At 34.5% G+C, this 7,091-nt stretch overlaps 1 pseudogene; it reads right to left on the bottom strand.

Moving 5' to 3' along the window:
• Window positions 1-1,889: 1,889 nt before the first annotated feature.
• LOC108351326 (peptidyl-prolyl cis-trans isomerase D pseudogene) lies at window positions 1,890-3,291 on the bottom strand (annotated as a pseudogene).
• Window positions 3,292-7,091: the final 3,800 nt, after the last annotated feature.

The raw sequence follows: 7,091 nt of genomic DNA, 5'->3' as shown, positions 1-7,091 counted from the left end.
CCCCAGTAAAAAGCTTAGAAATATTTATAGCAAAATCATTGTAGAAAAAGTTCACAATCCAAATAAAATAAAATAAAATAAAATAAATGATGTCCATCAAATATCAGGGTATAATAACCAAACAGACACCAAATACCAAATAGAAAAGAACAGAATAGAAACTCCCCCATGAAATTGCACAAAACTGGGTACATACGCTCAACTGAGGACTTCATACTGGTGGCAACTAAACATTGTATATTGAGTCAGGGTTAATTTTTATCGTAGGGTATTTGATATTTTGATAGTGTATTATGTAGTATACTATAATGTTATGTAACATCAGATGTTTCTTCTCTTGACATTTCTTTATAATTTCATGGAAGACACAATTAATTCTAAATAAATAGATAGCAATTATATTTTAGCAAGAATTTCTAACAGCAGAATTCACAGATGGTAGTACCCTTTGGATTTATTAAGCAGGTAACCCATTAAAAAATACAGAGAAATAGGGAAGAAATGGAAAATAAATGGAGAAGAGACAGAGAGCAATGAAGGCAATTGAAAACTAGCAAATATAGGTGTGTGTATTAAGCATACATATTTACATAGGAAATCAAATCAAATCACTACTTTCAAATAGGCAGACAAGAATGAAAAATAATTTTACTGGAAACACAAAGGAATCTAACTACATAATGTCAAAATGAATAAAATATACCATAAATCAAAATGATGTATGCATTTTAAATGAGGTAAAGTCATATCAGCATGGCTATAAATATAGCTGTACATCATTAACAATAAAGATATTGGAACCATAATAAGGGACAACTATTGAAAAGTATAGTCTGAATAAATTGTTTTAGCAAGTGACCAAGAAAAACTGCTGTACAGAGATGTCAAAGTGACTAAAAGAAAAATAAAACTGTCAGTTGAAATATTTGTTGCACTCAAAAACGGTAAAAATGCTTCGCTGAAAAACTTGAAGGACATAGCTGGATATAGTTGGAAGAGAGCTACACAATGTTAAAATATTCATGATTAAAAGAAGGATAAGTTTTATTCATGCCATGAATCAAAGAGAGAAGCCTATTACAGTTTCTGAGAGTTCCTTAGTCACTGAAATTTCTGTCTGTGCTTTCAATCATTAACTGCACCTCATTATCCAGTACAATTACTGCTCTGAGATGAACAAGAAGATCAACAGAAGCCTGATGAGTAAAAGTGCCAGCCTCACAGAACAATAAGAAAATTGTTGACCAGTTCATAAAGGACCTTGCACTAATGAGCTTTCTTTTAGGAAACAATGAAATTTGATTATCCTTCTACACTCTGTTACAAAATAAACTCTGATGGTTAAAGAACATCAGAGGAAGGTTTATATAAATAATGGGCAATAAAGTGGGTATCCCTCAGCACAAATAAAATTAAATTATGAAACTAATAACTTACTAGATAAACATACTCCTAACATACAATGAAAATTATACAGAAAGTAGCAGGAATGGGTCAGGGCTATATGTACTTAATAACTCAGCTAAATCACACAGACACAATTATTTCAAAATGCCTTCCACAGGAATTTTGTATACTATTATTTACATAATTTTAAGCATTTTAAATGAATTGAGAATTCTGTACATTCCATTCATAGCACTTTATTAAGAAGGGACCTATGTCAGCACTGCTGTGTAAACAATGACAAAGATCAAGGGAAACACATCAGGGATCATGTAGACAGTCATATACATTGTCTTTTATATAATCAATGTATAATAGTTAAGGAGAGTTTAATCCTTATTAAGCACACATTTTTGCATACACTGCCTTCTCTTTATCTTTCTGTGCCTTTATCATTTGTTTGACTTTAAGCAGTTCTGCCTGGCTAGCTTTATCTCTTGGGACTATCTCATGCACCTTCTTAAGATCAGCCAATGCTTGATATTGGTACTTCCAATGTGTTTTAAGTCTTCAAACATTAATAAAATTTTATCTACATCTTTTAATTTTATATCTGTATCCTTGTGGAAATCTGAGTGGCTATCACCAGAGACATCTTTAGGTAACGTTCCCCAGTCATCTCCTTCTTTCTTTTCTGTATTGGGTATTTTATGTATTTTCATTTGAAATATTATTCCCTGTCCTGGTTCTGCCCCCTTTCCCATACACCCTTCCTCTGCTAGTATGAGTATGCTACTCCTCCCACTCACCCATACCCACCTCACCACCCTGGCATTACCCTACACTGAGAAAACGAGCCTTCACAGGACCAAGATGTCAAACACTGCCATCCTTTGCTACATATGTGGCTGAAGCCCTTCTTTCAATTCTCCATATTCCGCAATAACAAACAGTTTGATAGGTTTTTCACCATTCACTTCTTCCTTTTCAAGCATCCATGCCACACACCTAGTCCCTTTATTACTTGACCAAACACCACATGTTTCTCATCTAAATGAGGAGTTAGGACTGTTATGACAAAGAACTGAGAACCATTTGTATTGGGGTCTGCATTTCCCATGCTCAGCAACCTCTCCCAATTATGCTTATAATGAAAATTTTCATCTTCGAACTTCTCACCATAAATACTTTCTCCACAGTCAATGCTAGCAGCAAACCACTGAACTGAGAACAGGATCCCCTTTGGGGGAATTACAGGAAGGACTGAAAGAGCTGAAGGGTTTTGCAACCCAATAAGAATAACAGTGCCAACCAACCAGAGCTTCCAGGGACTAAACCACTAACCAAAGACTATACATGGACTGACCCATGACTGCAACTGCATATGTAGCAGAGAATAGACTTGTTAGGGCACCAGTGCTAGGGGAAACCCTTGGTCCTACCAAGGGTGGACCCCCAGTGCAGGGGAAAGTTGGGGGAGGGCTGTAAGGGAGTAGATGTGGGGAACACCTCTATGGGGGAGGGGGAGAGGGAAGGGTGGGGAGCTTATGGACAGGAAACCAAGAAAGAGAATAACATTTGAAATGTAAATAAAGAAATATATCTAATAAAAAAATACTTTCTCCTCCTGTCCCATGTTGATTTGAGGTCTTGACTCAGAATCATAAATTTCTTAATAATTCGGTGGAAAGGGCATCCTTTAAAATGGAGAGATTTCCCAGTTGTGGATCCAATACCTCTTTCTCCTATACACAATGTACAAAGTTTTTCTGCTGTTTTGGTAACAATATCTGCAAACAATCCTAAAACAATGCAGCCAACTCTCTCCATGCTGATGTCCACGTCAAAGAAGACTCATGGGTTCTTGGAATTTGAGGGCTTGGCTGCTGGGGATGGGTAGGACATCTTCACTGCAGGAGCTAGAAAACAGGAAACAAGTACCTCATGTGCCAGAATGGCTCAAACTCTACTGCTTATACTGTAAGCCTGTGACCTATACCATATATTTTGATCATATTCAGCACAACTCTGGCCCTAATTCTAATATATATATATATATATATATACACACACATATATATATATACACACACATATATATATATATACACACACACATATATATATATACACATATATATATATATATATATATATATTCAGAGTATACTATGTAAAAAAAACCTTTGAAAAGAAAAATAGTGAAATAGTGATAGACAATCAGTCCATGGGTCCTAACCAGTTTTTGGTTGATAATGGTCAATCTTGATGGTTAATCTTAGCGGCCAGCCCTATAGTATTTAGAATCACAGTGGATGCAAAATTCTAGGCATGTCTGTGAAGAGTTTCTAGAGTAGTTTAACTGAGGTGGAAATGCTCATCTTAATTTTGGGTGACATTATTTGGTGGTCTGGAGCACTGTCCTTGGTAAGGAAAACTAAGGGAGCTGAGCATCAGTATTCATCTCTCTCTGCATCCCTATTTTGGATACAATGCAAGCAACTGAATAGTGTTCATGCTTCCGTATGTTTCCTGACATGATCGCCTGTTATCTTGAAATGGGAATCCTTCTTTCTCTAAGTTAATTTTTTAGATATTTTTGCAGTAATTCAAGTTTACATTTTTATTCATTGTTATAATACATTTTAAAACATCAAATAACACACAAGTTTTCTACTCTATAACTCACTGTTTCCTATCCTCAGGATGTGACAATACAGAAATATGGATTCAGTGAAATTGGCAGTAAGAAAAAGCTTAGAGGATGGGAGTAGGCTGCAGATCAATTATTGACTTGGGTTTATATTTACAATGTCAAGAGAATATAGCCACCTTCCCTCATGGCACATGGAGATGAAAACCAGAGCGCTATAGTCTAATGCTATTTACAAAATGCTTGAACTTAAGTGCCATATTTTGTCAAGATGAAATTATAGGTACATGCTCTGCACCCATTGAATGTAGAAAATTCTTAAGTATGATGGTTCAAATTCCTTACACTTACAACACATGTCCAGTGTTTTAACATGTTAGAAAAACTAACAGAAAAAGAACTTAGAAATTAATTATACTATTTTACAGCAATAAATACCCAATATCTGAGTTTGAGATCCCAATGACATTAACAGAAGAATCTATAAAATATGTAGACAAATGAATCTCATTCTTTTCCAGAAAACTGATGCCATAGACTTAATTTCATTCCATGCCAAAACATCCATAATTTCTAAGATTCTTTTCTTATTTAAGTTTGTAACATAGATTTTGAAGTAAACTGAAAAACAACCAAAAAGAAAATTGTGCAGAATTTTAAAATGCACTACCTTTGGGAAGCCAGAATGAGAGTTATATTTTGCACAATTTGACAGTGCTTGGCTCTAAATAGAAGAAGTCAGGGTTTTTATTAGATGTAATCTTGAGATTCGGGACTTACATGGTCTTTGTCCCATGGTAGATTATTTGATTCTTCTATAGGAAAGAAAAAGGAAGATGGCTCAAATTTCAAAGACTAAAATATTCTTGAAAGCCAAGATTCTAATGAAAGGAGAACCTTAGTAATTCGGTAATTTTAGCAAGCTATTGCTATTTGAAAGAAGGGAATGTGGTATACAGGAGGTAACACTGAACTAACGAATGTACTCACTTTTATGTTCTATGTTTTTTTCTCATTGTACAATAGCTTGAGGATTAGACAGTGCTTTATATTAATTCAAATTCCTCAGAAAGAGAAGAAAATAAGTATCAGAAAAGTTGTATAGCTTTTATAGTCCATAGCTTTATCTTCTGAATCTTCATTTCTATATTTTCTTGAAAGTCGAACCACAGCAAATGACATTCCTACACTCATAATTTTCCCAGTTACTTTAACAATGACATTGAGATATCAAGTTGATGATTTTGTCTAAGGATGGATGAGAAATAAATATATTTTTGTTTGTGTGTCTGTGTGAGCTTGCTTGCATGTTTCCCTATAGGCATACATTTGTGCATGTATGTGTCGCGTGTGTTTCATTGCTTATAAGGGTTTCTGGATTTGGATATTATTTTTTGTCCTTTATAGGATAATTTTTTTAAAGCAGTGTCTCAATCTCGCTCAGTTTGATGTAACACTGACTATTTAGTCCAGGATGGCCTCAAACTGATTACCATCTTCTTGATCCAGCCTCTCAAATGTTAGGATTGTACATGTAAGCCATCACACTTGGATATCCTATAATTTTCCACCGTAATTGTTGCATTAAAAAGAAGTTAATATTAAGCTCACGGATTGTTTAATTAAGCTCATATTCCATTAAATGACCTAGGTTAGCATATGTCTATAACAAATAGTCTTCAATAAAAGACATTTAATTTGTAATGTTGTCTCCTTTTTATGATCAAAATAGAGTTCTTGCACACTGCTACATTTCAATTCACACAAAACAGATCAACAATGTCTTAGATGGGAGTATTCCCCTTCTCTGAAAATGTAGACTTATGACTTCCGTGGAAATAAATATGTGATGATGTTTGTTTACCTGAATTGTTTTGAAAGTTAAAGATAAACATTTAAAAATTAATTTTGAGATTTTACCTTTCATTCTGGCCATGTAGTGATAGATTGAACTGGTATAAACTCTTTAGTCTATACAAATATATGTAACTATCCATCTGTCTGTCTCACTTTATTTTTTTTTTATCTTCTTCAACATTATTAGAAAGGACTCTACCTTACTTCTTTTGCACCTTTACTTTTTCTGAACCTGGAAATAGTAACTTTCTCATTGAGTTGTGTGTTAGCCATGGTTCTCCAGAGAAGTGGAAAGAATAAAATAGATGTGAACACCAATACAGACAGATTAGACACAGATATGAAGGAAGAAATTTCCAAAGACATCAGATCATGCCATTATTCAGTAGAAGAAAAAACGTTGCCTATCATCACAGGGAAGAGAAACAGGAAATCAGGTCAGATCATCCATAGACGATAGAGCCCAAAGACGCGGGAACCAGGCAGTTATGTCACTTCCAGTATAGTAAACAGGTGCTCTGATGTCTCCAAGAGAAGCTAAATGTTTTAGCTGAAAGCTGTCTACCAGTTACACTTCCACATGCTTCTTTGTCCTGATAAAGCACCAGAGAATTGGACAAGCATCCTTATCCTAAAGAAAAATGGATATTTACTTAGGCGCAAGATGCAAAAGATAATGTCTTATAGAAATGTTCTTGGAAACCCAAATCATCTTCTGGGTCTTTCAACCCAGTTAGGGCAATATTCATAATTAACCTACGTATATAGATATTTTATTTCTTCGACTTTATTTTCAATTCACGAGTATATCTATTGATATTTATTTTTATTACTGATATTTAATAATGCTCACTCTCCGCTTAAAAGAGAACAATTGTGAAATATTTTTCTAGAATCCCTGAAAAACCCATGTATATTCATTGATTCTCCAGACTCAAAATGCTTAAGTTCTAACGAATTCATTAGATAGCTATTCACATCTTATCAAGTGGGCCTGCCACTTTTAATGGATTTTAGATAGGCTTCTACAGTATTCTATTGTAATTAGCTTTGTACTTATGCCTAACAAAAAAAAGTAATTTCCAAAAGGAAAAGGCTTAGTTGGACTTCAGTGTTTATGCACTCCTAACATCAAGAACTATGCCTTAATAACATTGCTGGCTGTGACAGCAATACAGAAAATTCTGTGAGCATG

This window comes from Rattus norvegicus, chromosome 6 (genome assembly GCF_036323735.1).
Source record: "Rattus norvegicus strain BN/NHsdMcwi chromosome 6, GRCr8, whole genome shotgun sequence".
NCBI lineage: Eukaryota > Metazoa > Chordata > Mammalia > Rodentia > Muridae > Rattus > Rattus norvegicus.
This window is presented reverse-complemented; position numbering and strand designations above follow the sequence as displayed.